Here is a 25,318-nt window from a genome sequence, read left to right as displayed (position 1 = left end):
AACAGTGTGATTCAGGAACAAGGACAGACAAACCAACCAGTGAAACAAAACAAAAGGTCCTAAAACAGACTGCTTAACTTATAACAAAACTGTCACTGCAATACAGTGGGAGAAGAAGAATGACTTTTTTTTTTTAAGATGGAGTTTCACTCTTATTGCCCAGGCTGGAGTGCAATGGTGTGATCTCGGCTCACTGCAACCTCTGCCTCCCAGGTTCAAGCAATTCTCTCCTGCCTCAGCCTCCCGAGTAGCTGGGATTACCGGCATGCACCACCATGCCTGGCTAATTTTTTTTTTTGTTTGTATTTTTAGTAGAGATTGGGTTTCTCCATATTGATCAGGCTGGTCTTGAACTCCCAACCTCAGGTGATCTGCCCACCTCTGCCTCCCAAAGTGATGGGATTACAGGGGTCAGCCACTGTGCCTGGCCTTTTTAATAAATGCTGCTTAATTGATTGTATAACAACATGGAAGAAAGTAAACCTTCACATTATCTCACAGAATACCCAAAAATCTATCCTAGTTTCATCATAGATATGACTTTGAAAGGAAAAATAATAAAGCTTCCGTAACAGTGTTATCCAATAGAAATATAATACAAGCCATGCATATAATTTAGAATTTTCTAATAGCTGCATTTAAAATGTTTAAAAAATAAAATTAATTTTAATATATTTTATTTACCCTCAATTTCAAAAATCAAAAATCTTATCATTTCAACATGTTTTATTTATTTATTTGTTTGTTGGCTTATGACTGGCACTGCTCACTTGCCCAGGCTGGAGTGCAGTGGTGCAATTGTGGCTCACTGCAGCCTTGACCTCCTGGTCTTAAGTGACCCTCACACCTCCCATGTAGGTGGGACTATGAGCATGGTCAACATGCCTGGCAATTTTTTTTTTTTTTCAGTTTTTATAGAGACAGGGTCTCCCTATGTTGCCCAAGCTGGTCTTGAACTTCTGGACTCAAGCAATCCTCTTAGCCTCTCAAAGTACATATATCTGACAAGGGACTTATTTATATCCAGAATCTATACAGATTACAAATAAAAGACAAAAGAGCTAAAAACACAATAAAAGTATGGAGAAAAGACTTCAATAGAGACTTCTTACAGAAGACTATCTAAATAAGCATGTGAAATGTTATGTAACATTATTTGGCATGAGCCACCACACTGAGCCAAGAATTATTAATGAGATGTTTTACGTTATTTCATTCATACTGAGTCTTCAGAATCTGAGGCATATTTTACATTTATAGTATATCTCTGTTCAGATGATACATTTTTAATGGTTAAAGTGAAATGTAACCCTATCAAATAAAGTTGTGTTTAATAGAAAAGCATTTTACACTGCTTCAGTTTTTAAATTTACATTCATTAAAATTTTAAAAGTTAAAAATTCAGCTCCTCATTCATACTAGCTACATCTCAAGTATGAAATAGTGGCTACTGTATTTAGACAGCATAGTTGTAGAAGGTAAGATAGAACATCTACGTGACCTTAGAGTAGGGATAGATTTCATAAACAGGATGCAAACATCAGCAGCAATAACGGAAAGTGATATTGTTTGGCTCCATGTCCCCACCCAAATCTCACCTTGAATTGTAATCCCCATAATCCCCATGTGTCAAGGGTGGGACCAGGCAGAGATAATTGGATCATGGGGGCGGTTTCCCTCATGCTGTTTTTATGATATTGAGTGAATCTCACAAAACCTGATGGTTTTATAAGCATCTGGCATTTTTCCTGTTCTGCTGCCCTGTGAAGAAATGCTTTCCACCATGACTGCAAATTTCCTGAGGCTTCCCCAGCAATGTGGAACTGTGAGTTGATTCAATCTCTTTCCTTTATAAATTATCCAGTCTCAGGTATTTCTTCATAGCAGTGTGAGAACTAACACAGAAAGTATTGGTAAATTTGGCTTTATTAAAATAAACACTTCTGGCCAGGTGCAGTGACATCTGCCTGTAATCCCTGCTACTTGGGAGGCTGAAGTAGGAGGACTGCTTCAGGCCAAAAGTTTGAGGTTTCTGTGCATTATGATTGTGCCACTGCATTCCCAGGCTTTTATTAGAGACATTGTCCTTAAAAAAAAAAAAAAGTACTTCTGTTTATCCAAAGACACCATTACAGAGTGAAAAAGTGAGCCAAAGAGTAGGAGAAGACAACACAATGAACATGTGGGCAAAAGACTTCAATAGAGACTTCATACAGAAGAATATCTAAATAAGCACATGAAAAGTTATGCAACATCATTATCGGGTAAATGAAAATTAAAACCATAATGGGATACCACTGTACACCCATAAAAATAGCAACATCGACTAAACAAAACAAAGCTGAGACCAGCAAGTGTTGACAAAGATGTGGAGCAAGGGGAGTTCTCATTCCCTGCTGAGAGTGCATACATTGGTACAACCACTACTAAACCTATCATACATACCTAGCCTATGACCTAGCAATTCCACTCTCAGGTATATGCTAATGTTCTCTTCTTAGCCAAACCCTAGCTAGGATCTTCTGAATCCTCTTCTCAACGAGGCCTAACCTTGGCTTGTGAAAAGAACAGACTCTGGACATAAGTGTTTTTGTCCATCCCTTTTCTCTCTACATTAAAAGGTTTAAACAAACACTAACATAGTTTCTGAAAGCTCAAGACCCAATCGCTAAGACAGCCATAGCCTCCCTTAAAGTACCTGCCTAAGAAAACCCAAGGTTGCCAAAAGAATGGACTGTTTTAGCTAACACCTGATGACAGGCACCACTGCCACTCATTCTCAGAACATTTATTAAAAAGAGCTTACAACTATGAATCCTTCCTCTGTCCCTTTGAGACATATGTGTATCTCCTACAACTCAGGAGTGTCTTTCTCAAGGACCTGAAAGCCATTCCTTTGAAATGTAATCATCAGGAAAGATAAGGCCACTGTCTCCCAGTCTCTGTGGAAAGAGAGGATTTTGACTTTCGGAACTGCCAGCTAACAAATGCAGTTGGCCTAATCTGTAGGACACTGACCAGCCCTTTGTGACTTTTCACTTCCCTGACTCTACCGAGCCCCAGCCTGACCACCTCCCTCTGCCCTCCTTCTCTCTATAAAACACTCAGTTGCTTCTGTAGAAATGGAAGTTGAGCTCAGTTCACACTGGAACCTCTTCCTTATTACAGTGAATGTTACTGATTAAAATCTGCCCTTATTATTTTAACTACTGTCCAACTTTATTACATTTGGCTATACTCAACAGACACAAGTACATATGTGCACCCAAAATATGTACGTATAAGAGTGCTCAAAGCAGCATTATTCACAATCAAAACAACTGAAAACAAACTCAGTGCCCGATAACAGAAGGCACAAATAAAACTGTGATATATTCATACAATGGAATAAAATGGAGCAATGGAAAAGAATGAGCCACTTCTACACATAACAACATGGATAAAGCCTTCACCCCCACAAAATGTGATATGGTTTAGCTGTGTTCCCACCCAAATCTCAATTTGAACTGTATCTCCCAGAATTGCCGCGTGTTGTTGAAGGGACCCAGGGCTAAGTAATTGAATCATGGGAGCCAGTCTTTCCTGTGCTATTCTCGTGATAGTGAATAAGTCTCATGAGATCTGAGGGTTTTATCAGGGGTTTCTCTTTTTGCATCTTCCTCATTTTCTCTTGCCACCATCACGTAAGAAGTGCCTTTTACCTCCTACCATGATTCTGAGGACTTTCCAGCCATGTGGAATTGTAAGCCCAATTAAACTTCTTTTGCTTCCCAGTCTCAGTTATGTCTTTATCAGCAGTGTGAAAAGGGGATAATACAGAATGTTTAATGAAAGAAGCCAGGCACAAAAGGGTACATACTTGTATGGGTTTTTCTATTGTTGTGGAACCAATTACCACAAGTTTAGCAGGTTTACAACAACACTGTTCTATTATCTGACAGTTCTGTATGTTAGAAGCCCAGGCATAGCTCAGTGGGGCCCTTTGCTCAGGGTCTTACAAGGCTGTAATTAAAGCATCAGCTGGGCTGCAGGTCTCATCTGTAGCTTAGGATCCTCTTCTAAGCACATTCAGTTTGATGGCAGAATTCAGCTCCTAGTGATTGGAGGGCACAGGGTCTGCTTTCTTGCTACTTATCAGCTGGAGATCAATCTCAGCTCCTAGAGGCTGCCTGTTCATAGGCCCTCTCATACCATGGCAAATTTACTACTTCGAGGCCAGGAGGACCATGTCTCTCTTAAGCTTTGAATCCAGTCTCTGACTTCAGGAAGTACTTGTTAAGGGCTCACCTGATTGAGTTAGGCCTACCCAGGACAATTTCTCTTTTGATTAACTCATAGTTAATTGTTTTGGGGCTTAATTATATTTGCACAATCCCCTAACTTAATCATGGGATGAAATGAAATCCATCACATTTATGTTCCCACCATACTCCAGGGGACTAGATTCTTTTTGAGATGGAGTTTTGCTCTTGTTGCCCAGGCTAAAGTGCAATGTTGTAATCTCAGCTCACTGCAACCTGTGCCTTCTGGGTTCAATCAATTCTCCTGCCTTTGCCCCCCGAGTAGCTGGGATTATAAGTGCCTGCCACCATGCCCAGCTAATTTTTGTATTTTTAGTAGAGATGGGGTTTCACCATGCTGGCCAAGCTGGTCTTGAACTCCTGACCTGAGGTGATAGACACACCTTGGCCTCCCAAAGTGCTGGGATTATAGGTGTGAGCCACTGTAACTGGCCCAGAGGACTAGATTCTACATAGTAAGCACACTTGGAAGCAGGAAACATGGGATCCTTTAGAATTCTGCCTATCATAATACTGAATGATTCAATTTTTATACAGTAAAATAAAATAACACAAAAACTGCAAGAGTAATATAAGATAATAAGAGGCAGATGATAAGTACCTTTATTGGGCAGAGCATAGAGTGGGGAGAAAGCATGAGGGAGTCTTCTAGGTACTGGTAACATTTATAGCTTGATCTCAGGGGCGATTACACAAAAATTAATCAGCTATAGGCTTAACATATGTGGATATTACTGTACATATGTAATACTGCAATAGAAATATTTACACAAAAAATTAAAGAAGGTTCTCAGGGCATGTTTTTTAATTATACACAGAATGATAACTAGTACTAAAATTGTTTTTATAAAATAAGCACTGATAAGTACCTGAAACTAGTTTATGCCTCCAAGGTCATTTAAATACGCCAGTAAGTTTATGTATACCATTAATTTAATCAGAAAGTTGTCTTGTAAAAATACAAACAAATTAAATAATTTCAGCCTGGCTGTTATTCAAATGATCATAAATTTTAGGTACTTCGATTTGAATGAGCATGATACTGTTTCCTCTCTCTGTTGCACAGACATGTGTACCTACAAGTTAAACATGGAGGCAACAGTGTCAGTGCATCTATGTGAGTGTGTGTTTGGTGAACTGAGCAGGGAAATAAAAAAAAAGACTGATGAGTCTAATCTGATACATTAGGTAAAATCTTTACATTCTTATGATACTGACCTAAGAGCATTTAAGAGAAACACAAAACTCTTCTAAGAGATAGATGCAGGGGCTACTTTCAGAGCTGGCTAACTCTAACCTAATTCCATTCCGTATATTCCCATTCTGTTCCAACGCAAGGAAGTCATACTATTTTCTGATTAATATAAATGAATGTAGTTCTTCATGCTAAGTAAGCCAGGAAAATACATTTACCCTAACTGATTATAATTAGCACATACAGAAATCATATAAATGTGATATCAGTGAACTGTAGGCCAATATTACCTAGGAATTTAATATAAAATGTTATCAAATATAATATAAAAATAATAAGACATTATGTAAAGTAATGAAACATCAGTACCAAGTGAGATTTATTTCAGCAATGCAAGGATGGTTAAATATCTGTAAATTTACTATGTAATTCATAACATTAATCAAATTAAGGAGAAAAAAATCAGACATCTCAAAAAATGCTGAAAAGGAGAACGATCCAAGATGGCTGATCGCTAACATCATGGGATTGCAGCTCTCAGGGAAGGCGCGGAGAACTAGAGGCGCCACACTTTCAGACAAATTCTGGTCGCTCACGGAGCAGAAGATCCCCCAGTGGAGGAAACACACGGGTGGCCAGCGCGACTCTTGTGGCCTGCGCAGTGGCTCCGCCGGCACCTCAGCGCGGTAGCTCTCTGAGCAGAGTAAACAGGTTTGGAGGACCTGCACGGGTCCCCAGCAGGACACCAGAGCCCAGCGCAGCGGCTGCGACGGCACCTCGGCGTGGCAGTGCTTGGCGCAGAGTAAACGGGACCAGTTCCCCTTCTGACCGAGGTTTGGAGCCCCGGGAAGGCAGAGTCGCCTACTACAGACACAAGAAGGAAGCCAGACAGGAGAATCCTGGGCAGAAAAGCACCATCAGTTTTAACGCCACTGCTCTGGCCCTGGGAACTAACAACCTGGACATCCACTCAAGAGACCTAATCTGAAAGTTGGTAATTTCAAAGACGACAGGAGGATAAATTTACAATGACGGGAAGAAACCAGCGTAAAAAAGCTGAGAATACTCAAAGTCAGAACGCCTCTCCCTCTAAAGATGATCACAGTTCCACATCAACAATGGAACAAGGCTTGATGGAGAACGAGCGCATCCTGATGACAGAATCACTCTTCAAGGAATGGATAATAACAAACTTCGGTGAGTTAAAAGGCCATGTTGTAGCCCAACGTAAAGAAACTAGGAACTTTGAAAAAAAGGTTTGATGAAATCCTATTGAGAATAGACAACTTAGAGAGGAGTATGAGTGAATTAATGGAACTGAAGAATACAATACAGGAACTCTGAGAAGTATGCACAGGTTTAAACACTCGAATTGTTCAAGCAGAAGAAGGGATAACAGAGGTCAAAGTCCAACTTAATGAAATAAAAACGTGAAGAAAAGATTAGAGCAAAAAGGATAAAAAGGAATGAGCAAAGTCTCCAAGAAATGTGGGACTATGTGAAAAGACCAAATTTACATTTGATAGGTGTACCTGAATGCGACAGAGAGAATGAATCCAAGCTGGAAAATACCCTTCAGGATATTATTCAGGAAAATGTTCCTAAACTAGCAAAGCAGGTCAACATTCAACCCCAGGTAATACAGAGAACACCACAAAGATATTCCTCAAGAAGAGCAACCCCAAGGCACATAATCGTTAGATTCACCAGGGTTGAAATGAAGGAGAAAATACTAAGGGCAGCCAGAGAGAAAGGTCAGGTTACCCACAAAGGCAAGCCTATCAGACTTACAGCAGATCTCTCAGCAGAAACTCTACAAGCCAGAAGAGAGTGGGGGCCAATATTCAACATCCTCAAAGAACAGAACCTTCAGCCCAGAATTTCATATCCAGCCAAACTAAGCTTCGCAACTGAAGGAAAAATAAAATCTTTTATGAACAAGCAAGAACTCAGAGATTTTATTACCACCAGGCCTGCTTTACAAGAGCTTCTGAAAGAAGCACTACACACAGAAAGAAACAACCAGTATTAGCCTTTCTAAAAATACAACAAAAAGTAAAGAGCACCAACATAAAGAAGAATTTACACCAACGAATGGATGAAACAGCCAGTCAACATCAAATGGCAGCAACCCTAAATTTAAATTGACTAAATCCCCCAATCAAAAGACACAGCCAAAACCCAATGGCATGTTACATCCAGACCTGTTTCACATGCAAGGATACACAAAGACTCAAAACAAAGGGATGGAGAAAGATTTACCAACCAAATGGAGAGTAAAAATAAATAATAAATAAATAAAAAGCAGGAGTTGCAATTCTCGTATAGGATAAAATAGATTTTAAAGCAACAAAGATATAGTGGTAAAAGGATCAATGCAACAACAAGAGCTAATGATCCTAACACCCAGATACATAGAGACTTAGACACAATGAGACAGAAAATTAATAAGAATATCAAGGACTCGAACTCAGATCCGGAACAAGTAAACTTAATAAATATTTATAGAGCTCTCCACTTCAAATACACAAAATATACATTCTTGTCAATACCACATCACACCTACCCATAAGCTTAAATGAAACATTGATTGGCCATCATTAATACCCAATTTTTTTCAAAATAAAGCAATATTTCCATTTACTCTCCCTCTTTCTATTCCTCTTTCTTCCTCTCCTTTACTTATTTTTTTTTTCTTTCCTTCTCTCAAAAAAAATAAATAAATCAACTTGTAAACCTCTAGATCCAGGTCGGCAATGTCTCTCTCATTGCTTGATTTCCTTCCTTCCCTTCCCTCCCTCCCTCCCCGCTTCCTTCCTTCCTTCCTTCCTTCATCCCTTCCTTCCTCTCTACCATCCTTCTTCCCTCCCTTCCTGCCTTCCTCCCCCACCCAAAAAAAAAATGCTGAAAAGACATTTTACAAAATTCAGCATGTATCTGTGATTAAAAACATGCTCAATAAAATAGAACTAGATGGCTATTTCCTCAAAATGATAAAATATATCTCAGTCAACATAGAAGCCAATTATCATGCTTATATGAGAAAAATATCATCAGCATTCTCATTAACAGTAGGAATATATTAAGGAAATCATTATCACTACTTTTACTTAATATTGCTCTGGAGATTCTGAAAATAAAATAAACCAGGGAGACAAGATAAATTAGAGGTATACAATTTAAAAGGTAAAAGTAAAGTTATAATTTGCAGGTGTTTTATGATTGTATATACAAGGGAAAACTCAGAGGAATCCATTGAAAAAACTTTTATAACAAAGAGAATGCAATAAAATGGATGGGTACAAAATTATTATATAAAAATCAATAACTTTCATAAGTACAACAGTGGAAAGATAAACTGGAAAAGATCTTGATGACAATAGCAACAAAAACTAACATATCTGTTAATAAAATAAATAGGCTCTTGGATCCAAGATGACCAAAAAGGAACAGCTCTGGTGTGCAGTTCCCAGCGAGGACAATGCAGAAGGTGAGTGATCACTGCATTTCCAAACAAGTTTTTACTGCCCACAGACCAGAAGATTCCTGGGCTGAAAAACACCACGAGTTTCCAGCACAGCTGTTTCAGCCGGCGCAGTGGATCTCTGCACAAAAACTCATATAAATCTGGGCAGCCATTTCAACTGGTACCTGGCATGCCTGGGAGACAGGCTTGCCCATTCAACTGAAAAAAGGGGGCTGAAACAGGGAGCCAGGTGATCTGGCTTGGTGGGTTCCACCCCACAAAGACCAACAATCTGAAAAGCTCTGGATTGAGAGTTTCGCAGCAAGTGCGGCTGGATCTGGGATGGTCCAGCTCTGTAAGGGGAAGGGTGTATGCCATTACTGCCATTACCAAGGCAATCCACCATTACTGAGGCAATCTGCCATTACTGAGGCAGTCCGCCATTACCGAGGCAGTCCACCATTACTGAGGCAGACCTCATTACCGAGGCAGACCTCATTAACGAGGCAGTTCTAACCATACCTCTCTAAACAAAACCACAAGGAAGTTCACACAACAGCTGGGCACACTGTGAGTAGGCTACCTCCTTGCTGGGCAGGGCATCTCTGAAAAAAGGCAGCAGCACCTCAGGAACTTATAAATAAAGCCCCATTTTCCCAGGACAGAGCACCTGGGGAAAAAGGTGGTTAGGAGTTCCACTGCAGCAGACTTAAATATACCTGCCTAGCAACTCTGAATGGAACAATGGAGCTCCCAGCACAGCACTTGAGCTCCTATAAGGGACAGACTGTCTCTTCAAGCAGCTCCCTGACCCTCATATATCCAAAGAGACACCTCATAAAGGAGAGCTCAGGCTGACATCTGGCAGGTATCCTTCTAGGATGAAGATAACAGAAGAAGAAACTGGCAGCAACCCTTATTGTTCTGCAGCCACCACAGGTGATCCCCAGGCAAGCAGGGTCTGGAATGGACCTCTAGCAGTCCTCCAGCAGAGGGACCTGACTGTTAGAAGGAAAACTAAAAAAGAAATAACATCAACATCAACAAAAAGGTCATCCACTCAGAGGGCCCATCCAAAAGTCACTAACTACAAAGACTACAGGTAGATAAATCCACAAAGATGGGAAGAAACCAGCACAAAAAGGATGAAAACACCCAAAACCAGAATGCCTCTTCTCCTCCAAGGGATCACAACTTCTCACCAGCAAGGGAACAAAGCTGGATGGAGAATGAGTCTGATGAAATGACAGAAACAGGCTTAAGAAGGTGGGAAATAGCAAACTTCTCTGAGCTAAAAGAACATGTTCTAACCCAATGCAAAGAAAAAACCTTGAAAATAGGTTTGATGAAATACTAACAAGAATAAACAGCTTAGAGAAGAATATAAAGAACTTGATGGAGCTGAAAAACACAACACAAAAACTTCGTGAAGCATACACAAGTTTCAATAGCCGAATTGACCAAGCAGAAGAAAGGATATCAGAGGCTGAAGATCAACTCAATGAAATAAAATGAGAAGGCAAGATTAGAGAAAAAAGAGTGAAAAGAAATGAACAGGAAGGTGGCAAATTTTTTAACTAGGACAGAGTCTCCAGGCTGGAAGAGGGCTGAGGCTGCCACCGACATCAGACAAGCTGGCCACCCAGAGGCTACGGGATCAAGTCTTTTTGAAAGGAAGAAATAACAACAAATGAACAGAGGCTCAGAGACCTGTGAGACATCTCACGACATACCAATATATGCATAATGGAAGTTCCAGAAGAAAAGATAAAAGAAAAAAATATATTTAGGAGAGGACTCAAGATGGCGCTGTGAGAACAACCCAGGATTGAAGCTCTCGCTGGATGTGTGAAGAGGGTGAGTTGGGGACGCATTTCCAAACGGATCTTAGTTGCCCACAGAACGGAAAAATTCCCAGGTATAAAAGAGACGCAGGACGCCAGGCAGAGGTTTTGGCTGGTGTAGCCGGCAGCTGGTGCGGCTGTGGCCTGCGCTGGAGCACAGAGGCGCTCCACAGCACTCCATACAAAAGTGCACTGTTACGGGTGCCCTGTTGAACCGGCAAACTGAGACCTGAGAGGGCTGAACTTGAGACTGAACAGGACTTGGACAGTGAGCCAGCCCAGGAAATCCCAGGGACACAGCGTTTGGGGTAGCGCAGTGCGACAAACAAAACGGCGATTCCAAACGCTCCCGGTGAGGAGGTTCCTTTAAAGTGCAGCTCCGTGGGGGAGAGGCGTCCGCCATTACCGAGGCAATCAGCCCCTACTGAGGTACACGCCCATTGCTGACGCAGCCTGCTGTTGCTGAGGCAACCCGGTACAACAGAGAGACTCCGCCGCAAGGCGTAGCCTGTGGCTGCAGGGCGGAGACCGCAGCAGAAGGGCAGAGCCTGCAGCAACAGGGCGAACCTGACACCAGCAGGGTGGAGCCTCGGCAGGCAAATAGTGACTAGACTGCCTCCTAGCTGGGCAGGACAGCACAGCGGACACTCAAAACTAAAGCCCCAACCCCTTCAGAAAGAGCAGCTGGGAAAAAAAGAGTTTTTTTTATAAGTTCTGTTGCAGTAGAATTAAACATAGCAGCCTAACAGCCCTGAATGAACAATAGAGCTTACAGCTCAGCAATTGAGCTCCTATAAAGTACAGACTGTCTCCTCAAGCAGCTCCCTGACCCCTCTATATCCAAAAGACTGACATTTGGCAGGCATCATTCTGGGACAAAGATAGCAGAAAAAGAAACTGGTAGCATTCCTCACTGTTCCGCGGCTGCTATAGGTGCACCCCAGACAAGCAGGGCCTGGAGTGGACCTCAGCAGTCGTACAGCGAAGGGGCTAGACTGGTAGAAGGAAAACCAAGTAACAGAAATACTTCATCATCAACAATCTGGGTGTCCATTCAGAGACCCAATCGAAAAGTCAGCAACTACACAGACGACAGGTGGATAAATCCACAAAGATGGGAAGAAACCAGCGCAAAAAGGAGGAAAACACCCGAAACCAGAACACCTCGCCTCCTAGAAAGGACCAAAACTCCTCACCAGCAAGGGAACAAAGCTGGACGGAGAATGACTGTGACGAAATGACGGAATTAGACTTTAGAAGGTGGATAATGAGAAACTTCTGTGAGCTAAAAGAACATGTTTTAAATCAATGCAAAGAAACTAAGAACCTTGAAAAAAGATATGAAAAAAGATTCGAGGAAATGATAACAAGAATGGATAACTTAGAGAGGACTATGAATGAATTAAAGGAGCTGAAAAACACAATACGAGAACTTCGCGAAGCATGCACAAGTTTCAATAGCCGAATTGACCAAGCAGAAGAAAGAATATCAGAAGTCGAAGATCAACTCAATGAAATAAAACGAGAAACCAAGATCAGAGAAAAAAGCGCAAAAAGGAATGAACAAAGTCTCCAAGAAATGTGGGACTATGTGAAGAGACCTAACCTATGTTTGATAGGTGTACCAGAATGTGACGAAGAGAATGAATCCCAGCTGGAAAATACTCTTCAGGACATTATCCAGGAAAATTTCCCCCACCTAGCAAGACAGACCAACACTCAATTACAGGAAATACAGAGAACACCACAAAGATATTCCACAAGAAGAGCAACCCCAAGGCACATAATCGTCAGATTCAACAAGGTTGAAATAAAGGAGAAAATACTAAGGGCAGCCAGAGAGAAAGGTCGGGTCACCCACAAAGGGAAGCCCATCAGACTCACAGCGGATCTCTCGGCAGAAACTCTACAAGCCAGAAGAGAGTGGGGGCCAATATTCAACATCCTTAAAGAAAAGAACTTTCAACCCAGAATTTCATATCCAGCCAAACTGAGCTTCAGAAGTGAAGGAAAAATAAAATCCTTTGTGAACAAGCAAGTACTCAGAGATTTTGTCACCACCAGGCCTGCTTTACAAGAGCTCCTAAAAGAGGCACTACACATAGAAAGGAATAACCAGTACCAGCCATTCCAAAATCACACTAAACGCTAAAGAACATCAACATAATGAAGAATCTACAACAACTAACGGGCAAAACAGCCAGCTAGCATCAAAATGGCAGTATCAAATTCACACATAACAATATTAACCCTAAATGTAAATGGGCTAAATGCACCAATCAAAAGACACAGACTGGCAAATTGGATAAAAATCCAAAACCCATCAGTGTGCTGTATCCAGGAAACCCATCTCACATGCAAGGATACACAAAGGCTCAAAATAAAGGGATGGAGGAAGATTTACCAAGCAAATGGAGAGCAAAAAAAAGCAGGAGTTGCAATTCTCATCTCTGATAAAATAGACTTTAAAGCAACAAAGATCAAAAGAGACAAAGAAGGCCATTACATAATGGTAAAAGGATCGATACAACAAGTAGAGCTAACAATCCTAAACATATATGGACCCAATACAGGAGCACCCAGATACATAAGGCAAGTTCTTAACGACTTACAAAGAGACTTAGACTCCCATACAATAATAGTGGGAGACTTTAACACTCCACTGTCAATATTAGACAGATCAACCAGACAGAAAATCAACAAGGATATCCAGGGCTTGAACTCAGACCTGGAGCAAGCAAACCTGATAGACATTTACAGAACTCTCCACCCCAAATCCACAGAATATACATTCTTCTCAGCACCACATCACATCTACTCTAAAATTGACCACATAATTGGAAGTAAAGCACTGCTCAGCAAATGCAAAACAACTGAAATCATAACGAACAGCCTCTCAGACCATAGTGCAATCAAGTTAGAACTCAGAATTCAGAAACCAACCCAGAACTGCACAGCTTCATGGAAACTGAACAACTGGCTCTTGAATGTTGACTGGATAAACAATGAAATGAAGGCAGAAATAAAGAAGTTCTTTGAAACCAATGAGAACGAAGACACAACATCCCAGAATCTCTGGGACACATTTAAAGCAGTCTCTAGAGGAAAGTATATAGCAATAAGTGCCCATATGAGAAGAATGGAGAGATCCAAAATTGACACCCTATCATCAAAATTGAAAGAGCTAGAGGAGCAAGATCAAAAAAACTCAAAACCCAGCAGAAGACAAGAAATAACTAAGATCAGAGCTGAACTGAAGGAGATTGAGACACGAAAAACCCTCCAAAAAATCAATAAATCCAAGAGCTGGTTTTTTGAAAAGATCAACAATATAGACAGACCACTAGCCAGATTGATTAAAAATAAAAGAGAGAACAACCAAATAGATGCAATAAAAAATGATAAAGGGGAAATCACCACAGATTCCACAGAAATTCAAACCATCATCAGAGAATATTACACAACTCTATGCACATAAACTAGTAAACCTGGAAGAAATGGATAAATTCCTGGACTCCTGCGTCCTCCCAAGCCTAAACCAGGAGGAAGCTGAAACTATGAATAGACCAATAACAAGGGCAGAAGTCGAGGCAGCAATTAAGAGCCTACCACACAAAAAAAGCCCAGGTCCAGATGGGTTCACAGCCGAATTCGACCAGTCACACAAAGAGGAGCTGGTACCATTTCTTCTGAAACTATTCCAAATAATCCAAAAAGAAGGAATCCTTCCCAAATCATTCTATGAGACCAATATCATCCTGATACCAAAGCCCGGCAGAGACCCAACAAGAAAAGAAAACTTCAGGCCAATATCCATGATGAACATAGATGCAAAAATCTTCAATAAAATATTGGCAAGCCAAATGCAACAGCAAATCAAAAAACTTATTCATCATGATCAAGTAGGATTCATCCCGGGGATGCAAGGCTGGTTCAACATACGCAAGTCTATAAACGTAATTCACCACATAAACAGAACCAAAAACAAAAGCCACATGATTATCTCAATTGATGCAGAGAAGGCATTTGACAAAATTCAACAGCCCTTTATGCTAAAAACCCTCAATAAACTCGGTATCGATGGAACATATCTCAAAGTAATAAAAGCTATTTATGACAAACCAACAGCCAATATCATACTCAATGGGCAAAAACTGGAAGCATTCCCTTTGAAATCTGGCACTAGACAAGGATGCCCTCTCTCACCACTCCTATTCAATATAGTACTGGAAGTTCTAGCCACAGCAATCAGGCAAGAAAAAGAAATAACGGGTATTCAAATAGGAAAGGTGGAAGCCAAATTGTCTCTACTTGCAGACGACATGATAGTATACCTAGAAGACCCCCTCGCCTCAGCCCAAAAACTCCTGAAACTGATAAGCAACTTCAGCAAAGTGTCAGGATATAAAATCAATGTGCAAAAATTACAAGCCTTCCTCTACACCAATAACAGACTTAAAGAGGGCCAAGTCAAGAACGAACTGCCATTCACAATTGCTACAAAAAGAGTAAAATACCTTGGAATACAACTCACAAGGAATGTAAGGGACCTCTTCAAGGAAAACTACAAACCACTGCTCAACGAAATCAGAGAGGACACAAACAGATGGAGAAACATTCCATGTTCATGGTTAGGAAGAATTAATATCGTAAAAATGGCTATACTGCCCAAAGTAATTTACAGAATCAATGCTATACCCATCAAGCTACCATTGACTTTCTTCACAGAACTGGAAAAAACCACCATGAACTTCATATGGAACCAAAAGAGAGCCCGCATAGCCAAGTCAATTCTAAGCAAAAAGAACACAGCGGGGGGCATCTTACTACCAGCTTTCAAACTATACTACAAGGCTACAGTAATCAAAACAGCATGGTACTGGTACCAAAACAGAGATATAGACCAATGGAACAGAACAGAGGCATCAGAGGCAACACAACATATCTACAACCATACAATCTTTGATAAACTCGACAAAAACAAGCAATGGGGAAAGGATTCCCTGTTCAACAAATGGTGCTGGGAAAACTGGCTAGCCATGTGCAGAAAGCAGAAACTGGACCCCTTCCTGACACCTTACACCAAAATTAACTCCAGATGGATTAAAGACTTAAACATAAGACCTGGCACCATAAAAACCCTAGAAGGAAATCTAGGCAAAACTATCCAGGACATAGGAGTAGGCAAGGGCTTCATGAACAAAACACCAAAAGCATTGGCAACAAAAGCCAAAATAGACAAATGGGACCTAATCAAACTCCACAGCTTCTGCACAGCAAAGAAACAGTCTCTAGAGTGAATCGGCAACCAACAGAATGGGAAACAATTTTTGCAGTTTATCCATCTGACAAAGGGCTGATATCCAGAATTTACAAAGAACTCAAACAGATTTACAGGAAAAAAAACAAACAAGCCCATTCAAAAATGGGCAAAGGATATGAACAGACACTTTACGAAAGAAGACATATATGAGGCCAACAATCATATGAAAAAATGCTCATCATCACGGGTCATCAGAGAGATGCAAATCAAAACCACATTGAGATACCATCTCACGCCAGTTAGAATGGCGATCATTAAAAAATCTGGAGACAACAGATGCTGGAGAGGATGTGGAGAAAAAGGAAGACTTTTACACTGTTGGTGGGAGTGTAAATTAGTCCAACCATTGTGGAAGACAGTGTGGCGATTCCTCAAGGCCTTAGAAATAGAAATTCCATTTGACCCAGCAATCCCATTACTGGGTATATATCCAAAGGACAATAAATCGTTCTACTATAAGGACACATGCATACGAATGTTCATTGCAGCACTGTTTACAATAGCAAAGACCTGGAATCAACCCAAATGCCCATTGATGATAGACTGGATTGGGAAAATGTGGCACATATACACCATGGAATATTATGCAGCAATCAGAAATGATGAGTTCGTGTCGTTTGTAGGGACATGGATGAATCTGGAGAACATCATTCTCAGCAAACTGCCACAAGAACAGAAAATGAAACACCGCATATTCTCACTCATAGGAGGGTGATGAAAAATGAGAACACATGGACACAGAGAGGGGCGTACTAAACACTGGGGTCTATTGGGGGGAAAAGGGGAGGGCCAGTGGGAGGGGGAGGTGGGGAGGGATAGCCTGGGGAGAAATGCCAAATGCGGGTGAAGGGGAGAAAGCAAACAAAACACACTGCCATGTGTGTACCTATGCAACTGTATTGCATGCTCTGCACATGTACCCCAAAACCTAAAATGCAATAAAAAATAAAAAAATAAAAAAGAAATGAACAAAGCCTCCAAGAAATAAGGCATTATGTGAAAAGACCTAATCTATGTTTGGTAGGTGTACCTGAATGTGATGGAGAGAATGAATCCAAGTTGGAAAACACTCTTCAGGATATTATCTAGGAGAACTTCCCCAACCTAGCAAGGCAGGCCAATATTCAAGTCCAGGAAATACAGAGAACACCACAAAGATATTCCTCAAGAAGAGCAACCCAAGGCACATAATCGTCAGATTCACCAGGGTTGAAATGAAAGAAAAAATGCTAAGGGCAGCCAGAGAGAAAGGTCAGGTTACCCAGAAAGCAAAGCCCATCAGACTCACAGAGGATCTCTTGGCAGAAATCCTACAAGCCAGAAGAGAGTGGGGGCCAATATTCAACATTCTTAAAGAAAAGAACTTTCAACCTAGAATTTCATATCCAGCCAAACTAAGCTTCATAAGCAAAAGAGAAATAAAATCCTTTATCAACAAGCAATTGCTCAGATATTTCATCACCACTAGGCCTACCTTACAAGAGCTCCTGAAAAAAGCACTAAACATAGAAAGAAACAACTAGTACCAGCCACTCCAAAAGTGTACCAAATGGTAAAGAGCATCCACACAATGAAGAAACTGTGTCAACTAACGGGCAAAACAACCAGCTAGCATCAAAATGGCAGGATTAAATTCACACATAACAATGTTAACCTAAAATGTAAATGGGCTAAATGTGCTAATCAAAAGACACAGACCGGCAAATTGGATAAAAAGTCAAAACCCATCTGACTTTTTGTGTGTGTCCAGGAAATGCATCTCACATTTATCCTGACCCTCATATATCCAAAGAGACACCTCATAAAGGTGTGCAAAGACACACATAGTCTCAAAATAAAGGGATGGAGGAAGATTTACTAAGCAAATGGAGAGAAAAAAAAAAAGCAGAAGCTGCAATCCTAGTCTCTGATAAAATAGACTTTAAACCAACAAAGATCAAAAGAGACAAAGAAGGACATTACATAATGGCAAAAGTATGAATGCATCAAGAAGAGCTAACGATCCTAAATATATATGCACCTAATACAGGAGCACCCAGATACATAAAGCAAGTTCTTAATGACCTACAAGGAGACGTAGACTCCCAAACAATAATAGTGGGAGACTTTAATACTCCACTGTCAATATTAGACAGATAAACGAGACAGAAAATTAACAAGCATATGTAGGACTTGAACTCAGATCTGGATCAAGCAAACCCAATAGATATCTACAGAACTGTCCACCCCAAGTCCACAGAATATACATTCTTCTCAGCACCACATCGCACCTGCTCTAAAATTGACCACATAATTGGAAGTAAATCACTCCTCAGCAAATGCAAAAGAACAGAAATCATAAGAAACAGTCTCTCATACCACACTGCAATCAAATTAGAACTCAGGATTAAGGAGCTAACTCAGAACTGCACAACTTTATGGAAACTGTACAACTCGCTCTTGAATGTTGACTGGATAAACAATGAAATGAAGGCAAAAATAAAGATGTTCTTAGAAACCAACGAGAATGAAGACACAATGTACCAGAATCTCTGGGACACGTTTAAAGCAGTGTTTAGAGAGAAATTTATAGCAATAAATGCCCACATGAGAAGCAAGGAAAGATATAAAAGTGACACCCTATCATCAAAATTGAAAGAGCTAGAGGAGCCAGATCAAAAAGACTCAAAAGCTAGCAGAAGACAAGAAATAACTAAGATCAGAGCAGAACTGAAGAAGATAGAGACAAAAAAACCCTTCAAAAAATCAATAAATCCAGGAGCTAGTTTTTTTTTTAAAAGATCAACAAAATAAACCACTAGCCAGATTTAAAAAAAAGAAGAGAGAGAAGAATCATATAGATATAATAAAAAGCGATAAAGGGGATACACCACCAATTCCACAGAAATACAAACCACCATCAGAGATTACTACAAACAACTCTATGCACATAAACCAGTAAACCTGGCAGAAATGGGTAAATTCCTGGAAACTTGCATCCTCCCAAGCCTAAACCAGGAAGAAGTCAAAACCCTCAATAGACCAATAACCAGGGCTGAAGTTGAGGCAGCAATTAATAGCCTATCAACCAAAAAATGCCCACGTCCAGATGGGTTCACAGCCGAATTCTACCAGACATACAAAGAGGAGCTGGTATCACTCCTTCTGAAACTATTCCAAACAATACAAAAAAAGGGAATCCTTCCCAAATCATTTTATGAGACCAACATCATCCTGATACCAAAACCTGGCAGAGACTCAACAAGAAAAGAAAACTTCAGGCCAATATCCATGATGAACATAGATGCAAAAATCTTCAATAAAATACTGGCAAACCGATTGCAACAGCACATCAAAAAGCTTATCCATATGATCAAGCAGGCTTCATCCCGGGGATGCTTGCTTCAACATATGCAAGTCTATAAATGTAATTCACCACATAAACAGAACCAAAGACAAAAACCATATGATTATCTCAATAGATGCAGAGAAGGCCTTCGACAAAATTCAACATCCCTTTATGCTAAAAACTCTCAATAAACTAGGTATTGACAGAACTTATCTCAAAATAATAAAAGCTGTTTATGACAAACCCACAGCCAATATCATACTGAATGGGCAAAAACTGGAAGCATTCCCTTTGAAATCTGGCACTAGACAAGGATGCCCTCTCTCACCACTACTATTCAATATAGTACTGGAAGTTCTAGCCAGAGAATTAAGCAGGCAAGAAAAAGAAATAAGTATTCAAATAGGAAAGGAGGAAGTCAAGTTGTCTCTATTTGCAGACGACAAGATTGTATATCTAGAAGACCCCATTGTCTTATCCCAAAATCTCCTGAAACTAATAAGCAACTTCAGCAAAGTCTCAGGATACAAAATCAATGTGCAAAAATTACAAGCATTCCTATACACCAATAACAGACTAAAAGAGAGCCAAATCAAGAACAAACTGCCATTCACAATTGCTACAAAGAGAATAAAATACCTAGGAATGCAACTAACAAAGGATGTGAAGGACCTCTTCAAGGAGAACTACAAACCACTGCTCAAGAAAATAAGAGAGGACAAAAACAGATGGAGAAACATTCCATGCTCATGGTTAGGAAGAATCAATATCATGAAAATGGCCAAACTGCCCAAAGTGATTTATAGATTCAACGCTATCCCCATCAAGCTACCAATGACCCTCTTCACAGAACTGGAAAAAACCACCTTAAACTTCATATGGAACCAAAAGAGAGCCTGCATAGCCAAGACAATCCTAAGCAAAAAGAACAAAGCTGAAGGAATCATGCTACCTGACTTCAAACTATATTTACAAGGCTACAGTAATCAAAACAGTAAGGTACTGGTACCAAAACAGAGATATAGACCAATGGAATAGAACAGAGGCCTCAGAGGCAATGCCACACATCTACAACCATCTGATATTTGACAAATCTGACAAACAAAAGCAATGGGGAAAGGATTCTCTGTTTAATAAATGGTGTTGGGAAAACTAGCTAGCCATGTGCAGAAACCAGAAACTGGACCCCTTCCCACACCTTACACTAAAACTCCAGATGGATTAAAGACTTAAACATAAGACCTAACACCACAAAAACCTTAAAAGAAAACCTAGGTAAAACCATTCAGGACATAGGCATAGGCAAGGACTTCATGACTAAAACACCAAAAGCATTGGCAACAAAAGCCAAAATAGACAAATGGGATCTAATTAAACTCCAGAGCTTCTGCAAAGCAAAAGAAACAATCATTAGATTGAATTGGCAACCAACAGAATGGGAAAAATTTTTTGCAAGCTACCCATCTGACAAAGCTTAATATCCAGAATCTACAAGGAACTAAAACAGTTCGCAAGAAAAAAACAAACAAACCCATTCAAAAGTGGGCAAAGGACATGAACAGACACTTTTCAAAAGAAGACATTTATTAATGCCTTAGCCTTCTAGACTGTGAGCTCCTGGGCAGGGACCAGGTTGTATTGATTTTGTTTTCCAAGTGTCCTGCCTAGGGCCTGGCACATAGTGGGTGCTCAATAAATGTTTCTCGAGTGCCCTCTGGAAAAAAAAAAAGGACATTTAGGAGGCCAGCAAACATGAAAAAATTCACATCATCACTGGTCATTAGAGAAATGCAAATCAAAACCACATTGAGATACCATCTCACTCCAGTTAGAATGGCAATCATTAAAAAATCTGAAGACAACAGATGCTGGAGAGGATGTGGAGAAATAGGAACACTTTTACACTGTTGGTGGGAGTGTAAATTAGTTCAACCATTGTGGAAGACAGTGTGGCGATTCCTCAAGGACCTAGAAATAGAAATTCCATTTGACCTAGCAATCCTATTACTGAGTATATATCCAAAGGATTATAAATTGTTCTATTATAAAACACATGCACACATATGTTCATTGTGGCACTGTTGGCAAAGACCTAGAACCAACCCAAATGCCCATCAATGATAGACTGGACAAGGAAAATGCACATATACACCATGGAATACTATGCAGCCATAAAAAACTATGAGTTGATGTCCTTAGTAGGGACATGGATGAATCTGGAAACCATCATTCTCAGCAAACTAGCACAAGAACAGAAAATCGAACACCACATATTCTCACTCATAGGCGGGTGTTGAACAATGAGAACACATGGATACAGGAAGGGAAGTATCACATACTGGGATCTGTTGTGGGGGACTAAGGGAGGGACAGTGGGGGTTAGGGAGGTTGGGGAGGGATAACATGGGGAGAAATGCCAGATATAGGTGATCGGGGGATGGAGGCAGCAAACTACATCGCCATGCATGTACCTATGCAACAATCCTGCATGTCTGCACATGTACCCCAGAACCTAAAGTGCAATAAAATATGTATATATTTATATATATATAAAATAAAATGAATAATTATGTTAGATCTATATGCTATAAAGTGCAAAATATTCCTGAGGGTCACAAAAAACATGAACTAATGGAAAGATAACTTATATCATAATTTTACATGTTCTTGCCAAGTTACTTATAAATTTAATTCAATTCCATTAAAGTATTCACAAGACTTCTTTTTGGTATATAGACAAGCTTATGCTAAGTTCATATAGAATATCAAACAAGCAAGAAGTCAAGAAATTTTAGAAAAAGAAAATCAATAATGGAATACTCTTCCTGCCTTATAGTAAAATACCTAAAGCAAAAAATATATAAATACATAAAATTAAATATTTAAAACAGTATGATACTGATACATAACAGACAACTAAATGGAATATAATAGATGGTGTGGAATTAAGTCCATGTTCAGGAATTTTATATATGATAAATATGCCATCTCACATAAGAAGAAAAGAGAAGTTATTTACTAATTTTTTAGATAAGCCAGGAAAACATCTAAAAAGTAAGACAGAATCTATAGCTCACATTTTATACTAGGATAATTTCTTGATGTAAATACCTAAATTAAAAATATTGAGAACAATCAAACAAAGAGACTAGAAGAAACTATATGAAAATTCTTCTACAAACTTAGAAGAAGCTCTTTCTAACTACTATGTAAAACCCAGAAGCCATACTATAAACTATGTTTCTCACTACTATATAAAGGTAGACATTTTATATAAGAAAAGTCACTGTAAATAAAGTCAAGCACAAACAAGAAATTGGTAAAAAAAAAATACTTGTAATTTGTGGCATTACAAAAAAATGGCTAAATTTCCTTTTTACTAAAGAATTCCTACATATGATTAAGAAAAACTCAACAAACCAATAGAAAACTGGACAAAGGACAGAATCAACTGGTCACAGAAAAGGAGATGGAAATGGCTCTTCAACATATGAAAAGATGTTCAATCACCTTATTAAACAACAGATGAAATTTAAACCACTTCGAGATCTATGTTTTGCCGTCAGATCAGTAACACAGTAGTTAGTGCAAATGTAGAGATCGAGTTCTCATACTTTGCTGCTGGAAATGTGAACCAGCACACTGTGATGAAGGACAAGTTGGCAATATCTATCAACGTTCCCAATTCACATATCCTTTGCTCCAGCATTTCCACTTCTAAGAATTCATCCTTCAAATAAATTCATGCACATGCTTAATGGCCTAAGTTCTCAGTTAATTATAGTAGCACTGTTTGCAATAGCTAAAGATTGGAAATAATTTAAACTTTGCATCATAGGGGGCTGGCTACATCAGTGATATTACATCTACACAGTGGGATATTGTACAGCTGTAAAACAAAGAAGAAAGTGCTTTATGTACTAATATGGAATGAGCTCCAAAATAAAATGAAAAGTTCAAAAAGAGTGCACACAGCACGCTGCCATACTATCATTTGCGTTAAAAAAAGAAAGAATATGTAAATTTGCTCTTACATGCATAAATTCTGTCTGCAGGAATGCCTAAGAAACTGATGACAATATCTATCACTAGGCTAGAACCTGGATTGCTCAGGGACAAAGAAGGGAAAGAGGACTTTTTATTTTGTGCCTTTTGTACCCTTTGATTCTGAACCATGCAAATGTATTATCAAAAAACGCACAACATATTAAATTTTATGATGTGTGACCTAAGAGTGTATTGCCACACATCATAAAATTTAATGTATTATGCATTTTTAATAGTCTATTAAACAGAAGTTTTATAGTTATTAATTTGTTATGCATGTTTAAGAGTTATACTTCAAGCTGTCCATGCTTATCCTAAACCTGGCTGAAAATAAAGTCTCTTGCTAATCTAAACAGCTATTGGATTAAGGTACCACTGAAGATAAACAATACATTACCTGAAAACTAATGTTCCAAAATAAAAGTTAGATAAGAAAATAAAAAGGCTTTTTTTTTAAAAAAAAAAAAAGCAAAACAAAGTTGTTCCACAAAAGGGATGGTAGGATCAGAGCTTGTTTAAAGCAGTCGAACAAGCATCAACAACAAAAAAGAACTCGTGTGAATGTTTAGCTAAACTGTCTCTAAGAGAATAGACAAAAAGTTTGGCAAGAAGGAAAGGGGATGAGCTAATACATTTTACTTTTTATTAGATATTTCCATATTGTTGGATTACTCTGATTATTTGATATATTAATTTTAGAATTAAAAATTTTTTTTTTTGAGGTGGAGTTTCTCTCTTGTTACCCAGGCTGGAGTGCAATGGCGCGATCTCGGCTCACCGCAACCTCCGCCTCCTGGGTTCAGCCAATTCTCCTGCCTCAGCCTCCCGAGCAGCTAAGACTACAGGCACGCGCCACCATGCCCAGCTAATTTTTTTGTATTTTTAGTAGAGACGGGGTTTCACCATGTTGACCAGGATGGTCTCGATCTCCTGACCTCGTGATCCACCTGCCTCAGCCTCCCAAAGTGCTGGGATGATAGGTGTGAGCCACCGCGCCTGGCCAATTTTATAATTTAAAATATTTAATCAAATTTAAATTATTTAAAAAGCCTGCATTTCCATTGGTAAGCAAATATGCATAGGTGTTTAGGCTAGGAGTTGAAAGGAAAAAACATTATATGCATAAAGATGTTCATTCAACACCGTATTAAACATAAATATATGCATATATAACATATATACAAATATAAGTTAAACAATAAGACAATAGTTCATTAAATAAGATATCCACCAGACAATATTCAATTAAATCACATTTATATATACTACATGGTAACTGGCATAACATCTATGATATAATGTTGTTTATAAATGATATAAAATTTTTGGCTAGGCATGATGGCTCACATCTGTAATCCCAACATTTTGGGAGGTTAAGGTGAGAGGATTGCTTGAAGCCAAGAGTTTGAGACCAGTCTGGGCAATATATTGAGACTTCATCTCCGCAAAAAATAAAAAGTTAGCTAGGCACTTCAGTCCAGAAATTTGAGGCTGCAATGAGCCACGATCATGCCACTGCCCTCCAGCTTGTGAGACAGAGCAAGACCCTGTCTCTTAAAAAAAAAAAAGAGTCTGGGCATGGTGGCTCATGCCTATAATCCAAACACTTTGGGAGGCCACTGCGGGTGGATAACCTGAGGCTATGAGTTCAACACCAGCCTGGCCGACATAGTGAAAACTCGTCTCTATTAAAAATACAAAAATTAACTGGGTGACACACACCTGTAATCCCAGCTAATTGGGAGGCTGAGGCATGAGAATCACTTGAATCTGGGAGACAGAGGTTTCAGTGAGCTGAGATCATGCCACTGCAC

General features: G+C 39.5%; 1 protein-coding gene across 30 annotated transcripts in view; it reads right to left on the bottom strand.

The window, feature by feature from the left end:
• MICAL2 (microtubule associated monooxygenase, calponin and LIM domain containing 2) overlaps nucleotides 1-25,318 on the bottom strand; it is a 261,902-nt gene that overhangs the window by 50,366 nt on the left and 186,218 nt on the right. The window lies entirely within an intron of this gene.

The sequence above is a fragment of the Callithrix jacchus genome, chromosome 10 (genome assembly GCF_049354715.1).
Source record: "Callithrix jacchus isolate 240 chromosome 10, calJac240_pri, whole genome shotgun sequence".
Classification (NCBI taxonomy): domain Eukaryota; kingdom Metazoa; phylum Chordata; class Mammalia; order Primates; family Cebidae; genus Callithrix; species Callithrix jacchus.
The sequence above is the reverse complement of the archived record's forward strand: the minus strand, read 5'-3'. Positions and strand labels throughout refer to the sequence as shown.